At 39.3% G+C, this 22,608-nt stretch overlaps 1 protein-coding gene across 13 annotated transcripts in view; it reads right to left on the reverse strand.

The window, feature by feature from the left end:
• ESRRG (estrogen related receptor gamma) overlaps positions 1 to 22,608 on the reverse strand; it is a 496,182-nt gene that overhangs the window by 389,046 nt on the left and 84,528 nt on the right. Inside the window, exon 1 of one of the 13 annotated variants that reach the window (XM_079968792.1) lies at positions 21,190 to 21,236. The exons of 11 other annotated variants lie outside the window; for them this stretch is intronic. The gene's annotated coding sequence lies outside the window, so the exon portion shown is untranslated. Of the gene's footprint in view, positions 1 to 4,030; positions 4,049 to 21,189; positions 21,237 to 22,608 lie in introns of those variants that run through there. One more of the 13 variants, XM_079968791.1, reaches the window with a different exon arrangement.

Here is a 22,608-nt window from a genome sequence, read left to right on the forward strand (position 1 = left end):
GCGGAGTGGGGGGGAAGAGTCCCATGAATCAGGGCCAGCGTCTCCTCCAGCAGGGAGAGAAGATGAGTCAGAGCTGGCCACGCCTCCATCGCAGAGTGAGGGAACGGAGGAGAAGTCAGGTCCAGCTAGCCCCCCCGAGGGGGGAAGCAGTGACAGGAGCAGTGTAACGGTCAGGAGAAAGGTTGCTGGCTGGGCGCGCGCGCCAAGTTCAAATGTACAGGCGCGCGGGACAGCAGGAAGTACGGATTGGGAGCCAGGTCCTAAAGCACGCCGGAGGCAGGGGGAAGAATCCGGGGACTCAGCACCAGAAGAGTCCAGAAAGGGCAACACCCCAGCGGACAGGCGGACCCAGAGGAGGAAAGAGCAGAGGAGGAGGTGGAGCAAGGCTAGAGTCTTAAACTGGTGCCTGGGGGTGGAGACTCAGACCGAGCTTCAGCGGTCTAGGGTTTAAGACGTAGGGCTGCACGCCGCGGCTTTGAAATCGAAACTGCCTTTCAATAAAGAGTTTTGTATATAACAGCGGACTGGCGTTGGTCCTTTGTGAGCTGGGACCTAGGGCAGCCCTGACAATAGTGTATGCAAAGTGCAGCTAAACTATCATGCAAAAAGAAAAATGAATAATGTGAATAAATTCCTTACTTCCATTGGGAAATCTGTTTCTCTACAGGGTATGTATCAAGGGGACTTTAAGACTACAACAGGCAATCTTTGGATCATATGACAACTGTATGGCTAAGTTAAACTGTACACAAAAGCTAATTATAGTACCATTTGGGGAATGCACTACAGATTACATAAGAATAAAGTTATGGATTACTAGTCAAATAAAAACAAGACAGTTTTTTCTTCAGGTAAAGCCTCAGTAAGGCTGCTATCCTAAGCACACTTACAGCCAAATCCTATACCCATTTACTCAGAACTAAGTTCCACAGAGTTCAGTGGAGCTTACTTCTGAGTAGCTCTGCCTAAGACTGCTGCATAAGGCTGTTACTCAGAGTTGCTACCAGACTGTGGTTATTTTGGTGTAGGATTCAATCACATACTAGCAAATTCAGATTGTGTAATTAAACCTGATCTGGTGCTCTTGCACAACAAACCTGCTCTCCCTCCCCTGAAAACAGACTTGGGGAAATGGAAAGTGACAGAAATTATTATTATTATTATTACTACTACTACTACTACAACATAATTATTATTATTAATGATGATGATGATGATGATATAGCGCCCTATACCTGCAGTTCTCAGAGCAGTTCACAGAATAAAATCAGAATATAAAACCACAAAATACACAATCAAAATAAAAACAACAACCCAATAACTCCTCAACAAATTTTAAAAGGGGCAGATGAATATTGGAAAGTGTGAAATAACAACGGCTCGACACAACATCCCCACAAACAAATCAAAATGAATGCTTAATATACCACTCGTGCTGTCTAACCTCCCCACAAATGTTGTGCAAACAAATCATGATGAATGCTCAGTGAACAGATCATCTGGAAGTGACCTTATTCCGATCAAACACACTTGGGACTGAGTAGTCAAATTTATTTTTATGCTCCAAGATGGAACCTTTTAAAAAAAAACCTACTGCTCTAGCATCCAAACTTTTATGTTCTTCCTCAACTTTTAATAACATAAAAAACTTGTGGTCTAAATAGTGTACATTTATGGATAGATGTGGTTTACTTTTGCCAGAAATAATAAAAATCTGTGTTTATTTGGATGCTGAAAATTTACCTCTTTATGTAAAACTAGTATGCATATTCAGCAACACACTGTCTGAGCAACCAAAGGATAAAGGAAAACAAAGCCTAACGCAACAGGACAGAACCTTTACATCCCTAGGGAAATGTTCAACTGACATTTTTTCCCACAGCAATGTTGACAAAAAAGATGGAGTGTTCTGATCTTCACATATGATCAAAACATGAAAAAAGGTGAGTCAAGAAACTCATACAACCTTTTTTCGCACTGGGGAATTGAACCTTTTCATATAAGATATTTTTACTTTGAAATGGAAATAACAGTATCTAAAAATGCTGTTTTAAAGAACAGTTCATTCTAGCATAGCTAAACACATAGCACAACACATCTACTTATACATTTCAGTATAATCTTTTTTAAAAAATCCATGTATTGTTTTCATTCAGAGGTAATAAGTATTGGAACATATTTCAAAATTATATTTTGGACTGATGCGCACATGAGTCTATTAGCAATTCCAGTACAGTATTAGTTTCAGGATGCCATTCTTCATGGGTAAAAATCATTTATTTGAAAGAGCATGTTGCTGCACAATCCTAACCCCATCCCAGTGCCAGTTAGATGATGTATAGATACCTCTCTGCCAGTCTATGCTAGTAGAGAGGAATGTCACTAGTGTGAGGTTCCACCATGACAGAAGCTCATGTTGTGCCCTAAAAGGTGCCAACAAGCAGAACCCCACCCTCGTTAGGTTTTGAGGGTTATGCAGCTTTCAATCTGCTTGATCTAAATTCCAGTAGCTCCTTCAAGAGGCATCCCTCTCCCATCTTCTGCAAACCAGTTTGGGATTTGCTAATAAATCCATTATATCCCTCTATCCACTTAAGTATTGCTATTTGATTTACTGAAGGCTGTCTTCATGCCTTTGTACATTTTGCCATCCCACTGCCATCTAAATTATTATATGTATATATTTAAAACCCTTTTAATGAAAACAGTCACCAGATTTTTTTCTTCTTCTTTAAAACACTATCAAGGTGCAGAACAAATGTTAAGAGGAATCTTAAAAAAAAAGTGTGGTGTTTTTTTCTGAATGCTTCCAGTAGCAAAGGTTTCCCATTATGGGTGCATTTATGAAATGAGCTCTCTCTTTTCCACTTTCCCCAGGGTTTTATCATACCTGTGCACCCCCCAATTAAAATCAGTTGCTCCCCACTTTACATGATTTCAGTTATGTGTGCAGGGGCCCAGAACATAACCCCCACATAAGTGGGGGGATGCTTGTATAAGGCCATCAACTTTTGAACTTGCATGATATTCTTCAAGCATAGGTGTCCAGGTCAAAAATAGAACAGTACTTATATGTCCAGGCAGATGGCTACAAGGCTAGGCATTCTGCTTTTATAAAGGTGGTGAGTAGAGACTATATTAATTAGATCTCAGATTGGTGGAGGGAAGAAATAAAAATCAAGTTTGTGTGTGTGTGTGTGTGTGTGTGTGTGTGTGTGTGTGTGTGTGTACGCAGCTATTGCTGCAACAATAAAACTCTAAGCATTTCTATGGACAAAATGCTCTGTCTTCAACATCTCTAAGCTATAAACATAAAAGTGTTGCTGTATGTAGGACTTCAACAGAGCTCAATTCCACCTAGGACATGGACTCATTTTGTGGGAAAGTGACTTAGCTCCTCGCCTCAGATCCTATTTGTAAATTAAAATAATAATGATTTACAGCTCAGGATGAGATACTTGGAAAAGAGTGTGATAGAAATGTAACAAACAAAAAAATATTTAAGGAAAACAAAATCCAATTGGACTTGTAGTAGACAAAGTTGTGTGAAGAACAGAATGCAAATTCCCTATTAAAGTTTGCAAATTTAAACAACTACCACCTCTTGAGACCCTGTTAAAATATGAAAAACAGAAGCATTCTCCAGTAGCCTTTAACTCAGGAATTGAGCTGGGGTGTAGGTTTAAGAGTACATGGTGAATTTTCTAATAGAATATTGGCAGCAAGAATAACTATAAGGAATGCCCAAAGGGACTGTAGAGAAGACTTGGTACTGAGACACATCTAGCTTCATAAGTGACAGAACTGAAATGAATTGAAGGTGCTGGATCCACGTGATTCTATAATGGGATGGATGTGAAAACAATAGGAGAGTAGAAAAAGTGAGATACCCCATGATGTTTTACCTCCTGTGAAGAAAAGAGACAAACACTCCATTCTACACCCCGGTAAACTCCACCTTTCACCTGTATGCAGTACTCTCTTCCTTTTCACAACAATATTTTATTTAAAAATCCCTCTAGAAGCTCACCTTGTATTTGGAAACAAAAATTGCTTCTGTTTGGTAGCCTGTGAAGCGTGATGAAGACACGGGTGTTAGATGATCGCTGAAAAGGTACTAAATGTTATTGCAAGACATACTTCTATCACTGATTTAACTACTATGATGCCTGTGCATTTGTATTGGAAATAAAATTGCAGAGAGATTTAGTTCTCTACCCTTAAGCAGCCAGTGTTTTGAACTGGGGTTCTCCCCAACCCCCAAGATACTTAAATTATTATTATTATTATTATTATTATTATTATTATTATTATTATTATTAAATAAAGTAGAATATCCCTTGTATAACTGAATTCATTTTGTGAATATTTACTTAAATATTGTCTTAAATGTATCTTCAAGACTTCATAAGAAATTTTTCACCTGCCAAAAAAAATGACATTAAAAGCATGTGCTTGAAAAAGCTTATGATTGTTCATTTATCTAACCAAGGGATACAAACAATACAGCGACAACATTTTGAACTCTAGGATTAACAATGTAGTTCATCTCTACTCCACACACCCCACAAGGAGAAGTTGTTAATTAGATTTGAAATTAAATTAGTAATATGGATAGGAACCTTTTTTATCTTGTATTTTTATGCTGTGAAACACTTTGTGGTCTATTGAGGAAGGGGATATACAAAGTTTAACAACAACAGTGCTGAGACTGTACTGGAAACTTCAACTAGAAGCATTGAACGTAAACTCCAAACAAAATATGCTGAACTATAATTATTAATCAGTCACAATCATCTCCCCCAGTATGTATTGGTAACACCCAAAGCAAACTTTAGAAATTTGCTACTGGACCTGAAAAAAGCAGGAATGAATGCAGCATATTTTCAAGGACCACAATGAAATAAGTCTTACTATAGATATACATGCTCCACAGATAATGAAGGGCACCTCTTCAAAACCTACATCCCCATGAATCTAAATCCAATCATATGTTCCCTTTATAATAGCCATCACTTTCCTTTTCTGCATAACTATACATTGAAGCACTGCTGCTGTAAAGGTCACTGGTGAGATTTCAATAAATAGCATGGTATTAGTTACATATATGACTCTCTTTTCCCTTTATACTATGTTCAATTTTGAGTTTCTTTCTATTGGGTCTTCCTTGTTTTTCTTGTAGCTGAATGTCACATTTTCCATTTGCTAGTACTATCATCTATATCCTGCTGTATAAAGAATATTTTTCCTTTCCGACTTAGAATTACATTGTATTTACACGAAAAGGGACAAATTAAATTATTGGATGATCATCCTGATGCCACAGTTCAGTTCAGTTCTTTGGATTGAAACCACATAAAACTCAAGAAATGCCAAATTTTACCCCATTCCTTTGTTTTACAAACACAAAAGTATTGGTGCCGTAGTTTAACACTAAAAGGGTGAACCTTAGGAAGCTCAAAGCTCCCTCTTTTGCATAGTCACCTCTACTCCTGTGTGGCTAAAATCTTGCTTTGTGTTATATACGAATCAGGAATTCCGTTGTGTGTGTTTTTTTCAAAAATATATATTTAAACAAGCAAGATTCATAACTCATAAAATGTAGTTTAGAATGTTAGAAAGTGTAAAACACAAAAAAGGATATGCACCTTTAGGTACAAATCTCACCTAGCTGAAGCTGTAGTTACGGTATTTTTCAAGCTCACATTGGACTGTGACAAAATCACAAACACAATGTTCATGTTTCCATGACTTACAAAACAATATAACTTAAAGATATCTAAAGATATTTTTCAGCAGTCTACTAGGTTAACAAATGCCCGATTGCCCTCCGCAGTTAAATTTGAATTAGGATGCTATTACAAATATGGCAGGTATCTTTATAGCTCTCAGTTGGACTATACAATTTCTGAATTTGCTAGCAAAAACTACAAAACATTGCATCTTGATACTGCAGTTTTCAGAAAATGCAGTAAAATACATTCTTGTGCAATATAGTAAAACTGAAAAACCAATAAATGGCTCTAGTTATTGAGAAATTGGACAAAAATAGCCTATTGTCATTTTTTTCAAGACGGCAAATCAATAGATGATGAAAGGTTTTATTTTTTGTTACCACTGGAGTGTTGACTCTAGCAATAAGTGAGATGTTGATTGGAATTAAGGAGACAAGCAGTTGAGTGATATGCAAGATGGAACTTAATGTTTTCAAAACTGAGAGTTTGAGTGCAAACTTAAAAGTGAGTTAATACACATTATCTGTCCCCAGAGAACCCCTGTAGTCCAATGAAAGAGCCCAGGGATTGCCAGCAAAGAATTTGAAGCATACTCTCAAAACTGCATTTCCCAGGAATCTTTGGGAAAGCCATGACAGTTAAACTGGCATAAAATAAAATAGATATGAATTTGCAGAACTATTACTATATCCATAGTGTCAGCATTAAGTTTGGTGCAGCTTCCTTCTTTGACTCCGAAAAGCAAAACAATCAAGAGTAAAACATCAGATACTCAAGCTCAAGAAAGATGCCAAGTAGGGCACTAGCTCCTATAGTCAAGCACAGATGTGTTCAATGGATAACAAGCCAAAGAGTACTGGTTAAGCCACACATTTCATACGGTGCTTCTGATTCAGCCTGTATAAAAAGACAGGGTTCAAGATTTTCCAAAAAGTGGATTTCATCCCTCTGGCATCATTGAAAAAGCATGGGACCACTAGCCCTGATCTACTCCCGTCTTGCATAGTTACTTAGAAGCAAGTTTCATCAAATTGGATGGAGTTTACTTTTGAATAATAATAAAAAAGCAAAAGAGAAAAGATACAGATGTTATGCTTATTTTTTAAAAATTGCCCAATCAGCACTCACCTTAGAATTATAAATTAAGACTGAGCCAAATGGATGAGGTGAGTTTAATATTTCCAGTGTCAAAAGGCACCCTCCCTCTAGCAACATTTTTATTTTACCATTCTAATTATTAAACAATTTGATTACAATTTCAAAATTCAAAGATCTAAAGACTAAATTGATCAAGCTATAAATATACAAATGTTGTTGTTGTTTAGTCGTTTAGTCGTGTCCGACTCTTCGTGACCCCATGGACCAGAGAACGCCAGGCACTCCTGTCCTCCACTGTCCCCCGCAGCTTGGTCAGACTCATGCTGGTAACCTCGAAAACACTATCCAACCATCTCGTCCTCTGTCGCCCCCTTCTCCTTGTGCCCTCCATCTTTCCCAACATCAGGGTCTTCTCCAGGGAGTCTTCTCTTCTCATGAGGTGGCCAAAGTACTGGAGCCTCAGCTTCCAGTGAGCACTCAGGGCTGATTTCCTTCAGAATGGAGAGGTTTGATCTTCTTGCAGTCCATGGGACTCTCAAGAGTCTCCTCCAGCACCATAATTCAAAAGCATCAATTCTTCGGCGATCAGCCTTCTTTATGGTCCAGCTCTCACTTCCATACATCACTACTGGGAAAACCATAGCTTTAACTATACGGACCTTTGTTGGCAAGGTGATGTCTCTACTTCTCAAGATGCTGTCTAGGCCTGTCATTGCCCTTCTCCCAAGAAGCAGGCGTCTTTTAATTTCGTGGCTGCTGTCACCATCTGCAGTGATCATGGAGCCCAAGAAAGTAAAATCTCTCACTGCCTCCATTTCTTCCCCTTCTATTTGCCAGGAGGTGATGGGACCAGTAGCCATGATCTTCGTTTTTTTGATGTTGAGCTTCAGACCATATTTTGCACTCTCCTCTTTCACCCTCAATAAAAGGTTCTTTAATTCCTCCTCACTTTCTGCCATCAAGGTTGTGTCATCTGCATATCTGAGGTTGTTGATATTTCTTCCGGCAATCTTAATTCCGGCTAGGGATTCATCCAGCCCAGCCTTTCACATGATGAATTCTGCATATAAGTTAAATAAGCAGGGAGACAAAATGCAGCCTTGTCGTACTCCTTTCCCAATTTTGAACCAGTCAGTTGTTCCATATCCAGTTCTAACTGTAGCTTCTTGTCCCACATAGAGATTTCTCAGGAGACAGATGAGGTGATCAGGCACTCCCATTTCTTTAAGAACTTGCCATAGTTTGCCATGGTTGACACAGTCAAAGGCTTTTGCATAGTCAATGAAGCAGAAGTAAATGTCTTTCTGGAACTCTCTAGCTTTCTCCATAATCCAGCACATGTTTGCAATTTGGTCTCTGGTTCCTCTGCCTCTTCTAAATCCAGCTTGCACTTCTGGGAGTTCTCGGTCCACATACTGCTTGAGCCTTCCTTGTAGAATTTTAAGCATAACCTTACTAGCGTGAGAAATTAGTGCAATAGTTGGAGCATTCTTTGGCACTGCCCTTCTTTGGGATTGGGATGTAGACTGATCTTCTCCAATCTTCTGGCCACTGCTGAGTTTTCCAAACTTGCTGGCATATTGAGTGTAGCACCTTAACAGCATCATCTTTTAAAATTTTAAATAGTTCAGCTGGAATACCATCACTTCCACTGGCCTTGTTATTTGCAGTGCTTTCTAAGGCCCATTTGACTTCACTCTCCAGGATGTCTGGCTCAAGGTCAGCAACCACACTACCTGGGGTATATGAGACATCCGTTTCTTTCTGGTATAATTCCTCTGTGTATTCTTGCCACCTCTTCTTGATGTCTTCTGCTTCTGTTAGGTCCTTTCCACTATTGTCCTTTATTATGGAAATCTTTGTACGAAATGTTCCTTTCATATCTCCAATTTTCTTGAACAGATCTCTGGTTCTTCCCATTCTATTGCTTTCCTCTATTTCTTTGCATTGCTTGTTTAAGAAGGTCTTCTTGTCTCTCCTTGCTATTCTTTGGAAATCTGCATTCAATTTCCTGTATGTTTCACGATCTCCCTTGCATTTTGCTTGCCTTCTCTCCCCCGCTATTTGTAAGGCCTCATTGGACAGCCACTTTGCTTTCTTGCATTTCCTTTTCATTGGGATGGTTTTCGTTGCTGCCTCCTGTATAATGTTACGAGCCTCCATCCATAGTTCTTCAGGCACTCTGTCCACCAAATCTAAATCCTTAAACCTGTTCCTCACTTCCACTGTGTATTCATAAGGAATTTGACTTAGATTGTATCTTACCGGCCCAGTGGTTTTTCCTACTTTCTTCAGTTTAAGCTTGAATTTTGCTATAAGAAGCTGATGATCTGAGCCACAGTCAGCTCCAGGTCTTGTTTTTGCTGACTGTATAGAGCTTCTCCATCTTTGGCTGCAGAGAATATAATCAATCTGATTTCGATGCTGCCCATCTGGTGATGTCCATGTGTAGAGTCGTCTCTTGTGTTGTTGGAAAAGCGTGTTTGTGATGACCAGCTTGTTCTCTTGACAGAACTCTATTAGCCTTTGCCCTGCTTCGTTTTGATCTCCAAGGCCAAACTTGCCAGTTGTTCCATTTATCTCTTGACTCCCTACTTTAGCATTCCAATCCCCTATAATGAGAAGAACATCCTTCTTTGGTGTCACTTCTATAAGGTGTTGTAAGTCTTCATAGAATTGGTCAATTTCAGTTTCTTCAGCACCAGTAGTTGGTGCATAAACTTGGATTACTGTGATGTTAAAAGGTCTGCCTTGGATTCGTATCGAGATCATTTTATCATTTTTGAGATTGCATCCCAGTACAGCTTTTGCCACTCTTTTGTTGACTATGAGGGCCACTCCATTTCTTTTACGGGTTTCTTGCCCACAGTAGTAGATATGATGGTCATCCGAACTGAATTCACCCATTCCCGTCCATTTTAGTTCACTGATGCCCAGGATGTCAATATTTATTCTTGCCATCTCATTTTTGACCACCTCCAACTTACCCAGGTTCATGGTTCTTACATTCCAGGTTCCTATGCAATATTTTTCTTTACAGCATTGGACTTTCCTTTCGCTTCCAGGCATATCCGCAACTGAGCGTCCTTTCGGCTTTGGCCCAGCCGCTTCATCAGCTCTGGATCTACTTGTACTTGCCCTCCGCTCTTCCCCAGTAGCATGTTGGACGCCTTCCGACCTGAGGGGCTCATCTTCCAGCGTCATAACTTTTATATGCCTGTTGTCTTTGTCCATGGAGTTTTCTTGGCAGGGATACTGGAGTGGGTTGCCGGTTCCTCCTCCAGGTGGATCACGTTTGGTCAAAACTCTCCACTATGACCTGTTCATCTTGGGTGCCCTGCTCGGCATAGTTCATAGCTTCTCTGAGTTCAAGCCCCTTCGCCACGGCAAGGCAGTGATCCATGTTATGTAAATATTAAACACATACTATACAAAAACATTCTACATTACTCAATATAATATCACCAAATCAATCATTTTGACCACAGTTCTAAACCAGGTTACTTAAACTGAGCCTAATTCATATACATCTGAACCTCAATAGTACCACCAACAATTTAAGAAGAGCCCTCCTTGATCAGACCAAAAGCCCATCTAGTCCAGTAAGCCGTTCCTACAGTAGCCAACCAGATGCAACGGGAAGCCTGAAAGGTGTAACAAGCTGGTGTAACAGCATGCTTCCCACTTCTGATTCCCAGCAGCTGGTATTTAGAGGCATACTGCTTCTATCAGAGGTGGTAGAAGAGAGTCTTATCCTCCATTAATTTGTTTGATCCTATGTTAAAACCATCCAAGTTGGTGGCTACCACTACAACTTAATTGTTCTCATTCTTTGTAGAGTGACCAAACAAAAAATACACGTAAACATTTCATTCAATAGTCTTAAATTTGAACTCAGCGACATCACCATGTTCACTATCTGCCAATTACTTATGTTCTAGATTTCTATATCCCATAGATCTGGTATGGGGAACTTTTGGCCCTCCAAAAGTTGCTGAGCTAAAATTTCCATCATCCGTGGCCACTGGCCATGCTGGTTGGGACAGATGAGAGTTACAGTTCAGCAACATCTGAAGGGCCAAAGGTTGCCCACACTAGTCTACGGAGTCACTTATGAAGACCTGACCGCAATCTGAATGGGTTTCATTTTTCCTTTGTAATGTCAGTAGTTCACCAATAATCATGACATCATCATGTTCACATTATGAATACAGTACATGAATCACACTCAGGAAAGAGAAATAAGCTCTGAAGAAGAAAAAGAGTTGCTAAAGTAGCAGATAGTAGAAGCAAATGTTGCTAACAACTTAAAAATATGAATAATGATTTTTGGGGAAATATATGGGACTTACACATCCACTAGAAAGCTATTTTTGAAAAGAAAATTGAAACAGGGGAAAAAATCAGTGTGTCCTGTTGAGAATAAGACTGTGCAAATTAATAGATGCTTAGTGGAGTACAAAATTAAGTAATAAGCAAGCATAGCCTGTCCCAGAATAGTCTATCCTTGACAGTTGCCTGTTAACATTTCCTGAATCAGATTTCAAAGTGCAATATTAGGTTCAATTAGTAGAAAACATCCCCAAATGCTAGGGATCTTGACACTGTAAGGTATTTTCCCCCTAGGAAGGAAGCCCACTATTTGCCAAAAAAAGAGACTTTATACAGCTGTTTTAAAATCTTATTCAAAACATGTAGAATACAATGTGAGTATATTCTAAAAGAACACTGGACAAATAATTTGCTTACAGCAATCTTTTGTCTTGGAGATTCTGCAATTTATCTGCAGCTCTGTAAATAATCTGAAGATATACTGGCCCTTAGCATAAAAAGGATTGATGCCTGCATAATGCTGAGCAAAGGCTTGGAGCCCCAAACCAATTGCTCAGAATCTGAACTAAAATGATTTGAGCATTATCTACAGTTTATGCTTTATATTCAACAAAAATGCAAAGATAATATAAAATTTTGGTGATGATTTTATTTCATGTTACAGGTGTACACAGTATTCCATCAAATCAAAAAGTGAGCATTTATGTACAATTTATAATATGTAATTCCAGCATGATTTTACAAATATTCTTGTGCTAGGAGAGTGGTAGTTGTGCAGCTGTAGCTAAAACAACTTTTCTATCCAGGAGCCATGATTACTGCGCTTAAAAATGAGTCTGCCAATGCTGAATCAAGTCACATCCTCGTGGTGTGGAATGAGCACATATCTGTCAAACAATTGGGAAGAAAACCTTAAAAGTCTAGATTGGGAAGGGAAACTCGCTATCAGAAGGGAAAAATAGAATACAATGGTGTTGGCATCAGCCATTTTGACCTGGGTAGCATGCCCTGCATCAATATAAGTGCAGGAGAGGCCACTCACCAACTTTGGAATTACTCAGGAAGTGTTTCAGGGGTCTGAAAAATACATCCCGAACAAGGAATGGAAATGCCATAGGACTGCACTGTCATAAATAGCTTCTTATGCAATAATTAAGTCCTAAGAGCAGTGCTTTTTTTCAGGGGGTATTCAAGGGTACGCACTACCAACACCTCTTTTTGTTGTTAAAAAGTGTGGCATTTACTGTAACAACTTCATGATGAGTACCGGCACCTTTCTTTTCTTTTCTTTTTTAAGAAAAAAAAAAGCACTGCCTAAGAGGATGGCCTATTCTTGGAATGGCTGTCATGGGACATATGGCATAATAAAAAACAGCTCATATAAAAGAGCAGACCAAGTAACAGGAACACAAATGGTGTGGGCATGTGCACTTCCCACCACCTGTCCCACATCAAAGGAAAAAAGACGCCTACATCAGCCACTGCTGTACTTGCTCACAGATAGGCCTTTGCATCTCTCCTCTGTTCAGAATGGAAGGGAGGGTGTCCACTCCTGGCATCCAATAAAATGTAGGCATATTTAAGGGTAGTATCAGCGTAGGACTGGGGATGCAAAGGCCAAAGCAGGAAGTACAATCAATCTCTTGTGCATTGTGTATGTCTGAAGGGATATTTACTGAGACATTTTGTGGCACCACAGGAGGTAGTGGCATGAACACTACAGCACTAGTGGTAACTTAATTCATGAATGAAAAAGGTGCATCAACTCCTGCTTAGGTGCATATGCCCTCAAACTACACCACCAGTTCAGCCTTCAAAAACAACACTGTGGTTAAGGCGGGTAAATGTTTGTTTAGTTTAATATGTACAGTCACTTTTCTAGCCTAAGTATCCAGTAAAAGTGGCCTACAGTATCATGAAAGACTATAATATTTCAAAATATAAGCAATGAAAACAGCAAACACGGAAGAGGGAAAGAACAGAAGAGGGGTGGAAAAGGCGCTTTCCTTCTTTACCAACTGAACTTCAGATAAAGGAGGTGACATGAAAGGCCTCAAAATCTGTGCAAATTCCAGAACTTTCATGAAAAGCCTGTCTTATTAGGTTATCTTAGTTCCAACTCAGAAAGGCAAGTAAAAACAAAAGATTCTAATTTTGTTTCAGCTTAGAAATAAACCAGATGGGGATATATGTAGGATGAAGTGAGTGAAGGCAGTCACGAGAAAGTATTATAAAAAAAAGTCACCAAGTACTGCTTCAAGAACCTGCCAATAAGCATCTTAAATCATAGTAAATTACACATTGCATGCCGGTGACTCGGTCATGGGAAATTATGGAGCTACGTGATGTCTCATTTGTTGTGCTGAAAACAAATGTAAATAAATTACTGCAAGATTCTCATTTACATTTAGGAATCCATCCCGATGCATGACATGACTGCTGATTTTATCCCCCTTTTAATGACATTTTGAGAAAAAGTAACATTCACTGAAAGGAAGATTGTCATGATCATAAGAAGTATTTGATTGCTGGTTGGGCAGTCCAAATGAAAAAGAGAAGAACAGAGAGGACACCTCCCCCTACATGAGTATATGTTTAGGACAACCTTTCCCAAAGTGCTGTTCTCCAAATGTTTTCCCATCAGCTCCAGCCAGTATTAGGTTGGAGAAGGTGATGTAGGAAATCATGTAGCCTTGTGTCTATTTGCCTGTGTGTGTGCTTGTTCTAGGGTAGAAGGCAGAATGTTAGCTAAAGACTCTCCTCCCTGAAAGAGAGGGGAGTGGTTGTGGACGGGAGCCCGAGCACCGCTCCTAGCAGGGGGCGTTGCCCCCTGCCTCCAGCTCACCTGGCTGGCACTCACGCCCCCCCGGTGGCTGTCCAACCAGGTGCCATGGGGGGGGCGTGTCCAGCAGCCTTTATGCTGCAGTGCCAGCCTCCCCCCCCCGGCCTCATTTCTCTTTGTCGTCCTGGGTGAGTCACCCACCCTCCACTCCCTTTGAGTTAGGGCTTAGGTCATTGGCCTTGCTATGGACCTTAGGTTGGTCGCCCCGGTTGCCCGGGGGGCCTGGTAGGAGTTTTTCCATTTGGCATTAGGCTTTTTGGTTTTTTCGCCTACCTCGTAGCAATCGTCACAACTTTTTGGTGGTATTGGTGGGTAGGTTAGGCATTGGAATAATGTGTTGTGGTGTGTCGAAGTGCTAGGTGTGGCCATCGCCTATGCCTTCAATTTCTAGGGGTATTCCGTTAATGGAATCTGGCGGTCATGTATTCCGTCCGAAGCCTGCTTGGCGGGAGGCCATGGCACGACCCTCGGTGACATCAGGGGTGAGCCTATAGTTGGATTAGCATCAACAGGTGATGAACCCCTGGTGAATAAACCCACTTGTTTCGCGATCCAATGCCTAAGCCAATACCTTTTCATTGCTGTAATCAATAAAGTTGTGGCCTTTTCTAGCCCATTAACCTTATATCACGTGTCCCTGTGTCTTCATTTTACTTCGCGGGGGTCGGGTCCTCGAACCACAACATGCATTTAAAATCAAAGAGAAAGGCAAATAATAGAAATTGGTGCAGGTTTTGTAATTTTGTTTTCCCTCTTTACTCTCCATTTTCACCCTAAAACAAATATATTGCTTTTATTGTATCACTCTTCTGCACTTTTAAGATGCCTCTTTAAGGTGGTTGAAGACTACACATTATTCACTTAATTCTTATAATCTTACCTTCTTCCTTCTCTTCCTGCAAGAGGTTCAAAACAGTTAACTCTCAAGAAACTCTCAGAAAAAAACAATCCTGTTCGAGCATTGACCAGCTTCAGACCCACAACACATGCCTCTCAAAATGCAACTCTCATTCGTACCCCTTTGCCAAGAGATGCCAATGACATAGAAAGTTAAAGCACCACAGTTAATCAAACAGGAGGAGTAAGGTGGTCAGATGCCAAGGTAGGAATGGAAGACCTAGGCATATGTAACCTTCAATCCTGGGATAGAAGAGAAAATTTCAAGAGTTTGGTCATCCTGCATGACAGAGTACATCTCACCCAAAAAATCACGAACCTCTTCTGTCCAGTTAATCAGGCATGGCACTCCTGTTCTCCTTTGTATCTGGCTACCCTAGCCATACAAATGAAGACAAAATGCAACAAATGTTTTTAAAAGCCTGTTGTCCCCCTAGACAGAGTAAATACAAAACTGCAAAGAAATGGACTTATTTATATTGTCACTCCCTGTGCTGCCCTAGTAACAATACTATGCATACTAAACAAGCATGCTTTAAAAAGGAAGATGCTGGCTTATAGATAGAAAAGCCAATATCAAGAAGATCCCGGGGGTTCGATTTCTGACACTGTCGGTCCATATTTGTATGCCTAACAGATACTTCTAAAAATAGTCTAAAGATAAAAGAAAAGTTTTCCAAACAGGGGAATGCTGCAATGTTCTGCATCCCTACATGTTGCAGTGTATTTACATAAGCCTGACTAGGTCAGGAAGTTTTTTTTTAAGGGACAAATAAGCAGGCCATGAAATAATTATTTTTCATTGTGCCCTGCCAAACGTACCCAGCCAAGGGCTAAATTGAGCTGCTATTGTGATTATTTGAACTGTGGAGCCAAAAGTCCTCACTGCAAAGCATCCCAGCTGTCCTAAATTTTATGATGATGGCGAATTTTCATGTTGGTTTGAACCCTGCCAAAAACATTCCACACAAAAACAGGCAGGCTGGATGCCTGTTTTATCCTGTCCTGTATTAATTAACGATCTACAGCTTTCCTGAGAACTTTAAACTTTAAACAAATCACTTCCGGAAAGATTCACATGCTTGTATGCATATGGATACAGCAAACCAAATTAACATCAAGAGCCCTAACCAAATCTGCAGTTGTTTTTTTCATTCTATTCCACAGTACACTCAAAGCTTAAAAGCATAGTGGGTAGAACCAATACCGGCCTAATAAAGAAAGAGATTTATTTATTATTTATTTAGTAGAATTTGTATACAGTTTAATTATAAAACCTCTAAGAGGTTTACATAGGGTTAAGGCTGCAAACGTACAACTCCCTTACTTGGGAGAAAGTGTCATTGTCTTATTTCTGAAAAAAAACAGCATGCAGACTTTGCATCCAGCTTGCATATTACTGTATATTGTACCCAATGCACCCAAGAGTGCCTACTGAAAACAACAATGGCATATTAAGAAGAAGAATACACCAGGGTGCAATCCTACATACATTTACCTGGGAGCAAACCCCACTGGACACAGATGGTGATCCGTAATTGTCTCAGTATAGAAATATGGTTACTACTTTGGAATGTAGCAAAGATGCCATCTGTGGAAGGAGTTCATATTACAAAAGGTGTAAAGAGAGCAATGCTGTTAACAAATTTATCAAAAGATGGTGTTTGTTTATAAATAACAGTATTGAAACTTTACATTTTAAGATAATATTCAACCAGATGTTTTGTTCAAAGTAATTTTTACAATTTACTGATGTGATCTTTTCTATCATTGTTAGCATAATATACCTGGCATGAATATATATGTTCTTATTTGGAAATAGTTTTAAAATAATAATATTAATTACAACTGATTTAAAAATATCAGTAGGTAAACCACTTGCCAAGGTTAGAAAGCAGGGGTTTACAAGACACTTAATAAAAATTAAGAGCTTACAATGTTAGGAGAATGTATCTGTTTGCAAGCAGCAGGTTTCATTCCAGGTTTACACAACTTGCAACCAACCATGCCAAATACAGCCAAAATCCATATGTTGTAGCTCCCAGATTCTTGACAACATGTTATTTGTGATCCCACCAAGCAACAAAAGCACAAAGTTCATCTAACCCCTTAGTAGGCTACCACAAACAGATGACAAAAGCATTTGGCTGGTTGAGACGCATGTTGTGTGTTCTATGGGCTGCATTACTAGGATCCAGGTATATCATAAATGCCGACATCTTATCTACTCTATTATGATTTATCACATGTATATACTGCCTTTTTCCAATGCACCCAAGGTGGCAGACAGTTTAACACACTATTTTCAGTTTAATAGAAGAGCCAAAATAGTTGATGGCCCTTTTCATGTTGACAAAGAATGCTGCAATGAATGTCTCACCTCTCCCTCTGATGTCACCATTTAAAAAGCGCTTCTGGATCAAGTGAATGGTCCATCTAGTCTTAGATCCTGTTCTCATAGTGGCCAATCACAGGAAGCCCACAAGCAGGACACGAATCAAATATCACTCTTCAAATTAGTGATTTCCAGCAACTGGTATGCAAAGGCATACTGTCTCCAACAATGGAGGTATTACATAGTTGCCATAACTAGTAGCCACCCATAGCTGATAATAGACATACTTCTATGAAGAGCCAATGGGAAGAGACCAATCACTTTAGGAGCAGGAGGGATTCTGATTCAAATCTCAATTTAGCCATGAAATTTACCAGATGACCTTGAGGTGACTCAGCCTAACCTATCCTATAGGATTGTTGCAGGGGAAAAGCTGGGAGCTGCAGCATCCTTATATATATGAACGAGTGAGTGAGTGAGTGAGTGAGTGAGTAGCAGCTGGTCTCTAGGCTAGCTTCACTATCATTCTGCATCTATATGGGAATGGTTTTTAGGTGTTTTAATCATTATAACCTTTATGTGTTTGCTGCCCTGGGCTCCTTTAGCAGGAAAGGCAAGATATAAATTCTGATGATTATTTAATTTCTATACTGCTTAATATATTTAAAATATCTCTAAATGGTGTACAAAAATCTGAAGCAACAACAGACAGCTTAAACAAAACATTACAAAAATACAGTTACACTAATACAAAGTTACTAATATTTAAATCATTATGAATTCATTTCTTTTCTGACACACCCTCCCTCTCAGCCTCCAGGTTCTCACTCAGGGTCCAAACAAACTTTCAGCTCACCCACAAAAGTCTCACAATGAAAAGAGTTCCTGGAAACAGCAAGTATCACCCAAGTCTCTCACTCTAGACTTGCTTTTTATGGACAGGCCCAAATTTAATAATAAATAAATGCTTTTGATTCATCATCTTAGTTCAGTATTGGTGACAAGTCAGCATCCTTTCAAGCTACCTTGCCAAAAAGATCCCTGTCAGCGGTGAAGACAATATTAAAAGAAGCAGGGGAGAGTCTCTAAGGGACCCTTCTCAAGAATGGGCCAAGCATTCTCCACCACCCCTGAGGGCGCCAGTCTTTTAGTGGGTGAAGGACATGCCATGTGACACACACAATTATGTTCTCCACAGTTGTGCTCACCTTTATCTGCTGCCTGAGGCAGCTGTCTCATTTTGCCGAATGGTAGGGACTGCAACATCTTTGTAGTTGAAGGAAAATACAAAGCAAAAATATTTATGGAAACAAAATTGCTTTTGTTAGCAGAGACAATGTTTTATGACTTTAAATGGATTTTACTCCTCCACCCCAATCAAGGGATATTTTGCTACTAACATAAATGTGAGATGAAATTAATTCCCATAAATGTTCTCTTCTCTACCTTCCTGTCTCAATGGGCATCATAACCCTCTTGTGTTCTGCTGAGGTACTAAAGAAAACCTACCTCATGTGACCACGCGTGGAGAGCACTGACCTGTACTGAACTCCACCAACCACAAAAAAAAATCCCCTCATGGTCTACTGTTGGTAACCATAATTTCCCCATGGTTTTCTTTTAGCTACAGACCCACCAAATTTTAAAAGTTTATTTTCATCTAAGCCCTGCTAAAAATCATTACGAAAACCAGTGAAATACTATTAGGGACTAATAAAAGTAGTAGAGGTTTAACATATAGTTAGCTCCTAATTAAGAAGCCCATGAACCCTGCAATTTACCAAAAAGAAAAAAAGAAAGGAAGGAAAAAGTAAAGAAGGAAAAAGCTTTATCACCAGAAACAAAGAAGGCAGTTCAAGATCTTTTGGATAGAGCCATTTTAACTAACTTGTCAAATGAATCTGCAACTCTTTCTGATGGAGAGGGGATACCTCAGCAATTTAGGTACTATTAAAAGCTTACTTTGCATTCAGCTTTGCTGAAATTGTACATTTGATGGTATAACACATACTGTTGTTCAGTTGCTGCAGTCTGATTCAAAGTGCTATAAATATGTTTGCCCTTTCTGCTAAGCCTGCCTGAGGGATTAGCAACCCCCCAAAAGTTCAGTTGAATATTAACTGCATTAACTTTGCAGACTGTAACATACTGTTATACTCAAACAGCCTACGGTGCAGTATGGATGACTTGCTTAATACAAATATTTTCATGCAAAAATGTTTTCCTGTGGCTGGACAAAAAATAAATAAAATTGCTCTGTCAAAAGGGGACGACCTCCCTCACCTGCCTTAGTAAGATCAAATAGATAAATGACTAGACCTTTTTTTAAGAAATAAAAACTGAGCAAAAGACTTATCTCAAAAAGGCAGATTAACAACCAGTTTTATAGATCTTTATTGAGAAGCAGATTATATATAATTCCATGAAAATTACTCCCATGTGCATAGGATTACGTATCCCAGTCTCATCAGTTATATAGATATTGTTATAATTATTTCAAACATTCAAAATAACCATTTTAAAGATACAGACAGGAGATACAACTGAAGACCAGTGAAAGGCATCAACAAACAAATCAGATACAGTATATGAATCACTCTTGAAATTTGAAAACTTTTGTTTCATTAGCAATGTTGCTAAATTTTATCAAACATCAGAAATGGGAGCAATTCAGTGTTCAGCATTATGAAAACTAGAGAGAATTGTACAGCATCACCAGGTTTGGAGACACTTAATTTGTTTATGAGACAAGCCAAAATTCCCATTGAATTTGGCTTCAAAAACTTCCCCACCCCAATTCAAATTCAGTGGTACCTCGGGTTACGTACGCTTCAGGTTACATACACTTCAGGTTACAGACTCTGCTAACCCAGAAATAGTACCTTGGGTTAAGAACTTTGCTTCAGGATGAGAACAGAACTTTTGCTCTGGCTGCGCGGCAGTGGCGGGAAGCCCCATTAGCTAAAGTGGTGCTTCAGGTTAAGAACAGTTTCAGGTTAAGTACGGACCTCTGGAACGAATTAAGTACTTAACCTGAGGTACCACTGTATATGCATATGAAGGACAGATAGTCATGGAGCACAAATTAGACCTTACCAAAATGATCTGAGCACAAAGACCCCGGAAATTCTAGAAAGCCAGGGCTTCCCAGCCAATCACAATTCCCAAGGATCTTTGCGTTGGCAATTTCCCTGTTGGTTAAGACTTTTAGTAGCTAATGCAGGTCAGTGGTACATCCCTTTCCTTTGTGTGTACCCCTCCCCTACTCAAAACTGCTTAAAATAAGTATTCAGAGTTATTTCAGAGATGGTTCTCTGAAAAGATGGGGAAAGAACAAGCATATTCAGAATTCAGATGGGAATTCAGACTCATCTCTAACTGAACACTTAATTGTTTAGTTGTTCTTGTTGTTTAAAAAAACAACCACCCTAATACTGTAACATAAGAAAGACCTTGATATTTCAAACCAAAGACCAGCATTCTGTTCTCACAATGGCTAACCAGATGCCTATGGGAAGCCCATGAGTAGGACATGACTGCAATATGATCCCCAGCAAATGGAATTCAGAGGCCTACTGCCTCTGATCCTCAGTGAATTTGTCTAATCCCCTTTTAAGGCCATATAAGTCTAATGCAGTGGACACTGGTACTCCAAACAAGACCTCTTCAAGGGGGGATTTGAAACCACAGTATTAAACTAGAAATAATATCTTTCTATAAAAAGTAAGTGTGCCACCTGCCAAATAATTATCATGCCACATAAACGGCTACCACCCACAGACCTGAGGCCTACATTCTTAACTTGTCTGTTAGTAAACTCAGCTTGAGCTCAACTGTATTTCTCAAATACCTATCTTTTATTTTAAAAAAGTTATTAACATCTTACTGAGTTAAAAGATTGACACCATGGCTTCATATAGAAATTCTATCAACATAAAAGTACTACTTACAAAAATACATTTTCAATAGGACACCAGTGATAGGGAAACTGTTCTTAGACTACAACCCCCATAATTCCTGGCAGCTGGCCATGCTGACTGGAACTTATGGGAACTAGAGTCCAACAATATCTGACAGTGCGCAGGTTCCCGATTCCTGCTCTCCACAGCAATATTCAACTGGCTGGCTGTAAGTGCTTCCAGCGTTGCGTGTGGGTGTGTTTTTTGGTCTTTCATTTTTTTATTCATAAATTTATTCCCCACCATTCTAATGTGTCCGCACCACTCAGGTTGACTAACAGCAAATTAATTAAGGAAATCAGCAAGTCCAGATAAAAGCAAATATACTGTAACTTACTGAGATAAGGGCTCATCACATAAAGATCTTCAATCCAGCACGTCAATTGTGTAGCTGATTTAATATGTGCCTTAAAAATTCCATAGCAAAAAAGGGCTGAATTTGTTTAATTTTATTTATTTAAAAGATTTATATAACAACTACCACCACTACTACAAATTATTGCACACCTTTCAGCATAAAGTCCAAAGAAGGTCACAACACTTCAAAATATATCATTAAAGACAGTTTCAAACAAATTACAATCAAAATAATATGATTGGTCCTAAAAATATAAAGAGGTCTTCGGTATACAAGAAAAAGTGTGTAATGAAAATATGCAAGGAAGTATAATTTAGGGCTTTAAACACTAGATGGAACATCTTAAATTGAGCTCAGAATGAACTGACAGACATTTCACAAAGCAAATCTACCAAGGTAAAATGAACTGTGCTTCAACCACAAGTGGACCATGGAGAAGAATCTCTCCAGCAGATCTGAAGGAATCAACGGAATGATATTAGTGGAAAACAGCCCCAAAGGATACAAACAAGAGCAGAAAAGTAGCAGGAATGTAACTTAATCCTCTTCCCATCCTGCAGTTTGTTTATCAAACGTTGTTAAATAATAATAATAATAATTTATTTATACCCTGCCTATCTGGCTGAGTTTCCCCAGCCACTCTGGGTGGCTCCCAATCAAGTGTTAATACAGCATTAAATATTAAAAACTTCCCTAAACAGGGCTGCCTTCAGACGTCTTTTAAAGATAAGATAGCTGCTTATTTCCTTCACATCTGAAGGGCAGGCGCCACTGCCGAGAAGGCCCTCTGCCTGGCTCCCTATAACCTCACTTTTCTTTGCTCTTTCAGGTCCAAAAGGACCCATACGTCGGCAATCGAGCAACATTTGGACACGCCTAAAATGGTTGCCGCCAGTACATGGATGCATATACATACACACAGGGAGACACACACTAACTGGATATGAGTTAATGCATATGAGGAAGTGGGCTCTTAACTATATTTTTTGACAAGCTTTTGAAATATGAATTTCATCTTTTAAAATAATCAGTATGTGTTGATGTTTTTAATT

This window comes from Podarcis cretensis (genome assembly GCF_951804945.1).
Source record: "Podarcis cretensis genome assembly, chromosome: 3".
NCBI classification, from domain to species: Eukaryota; Metazoa; Chordata; class Lepidosauria; order Squamata; family Lacertidae; genus Podarcis; species Podarcis cretensis.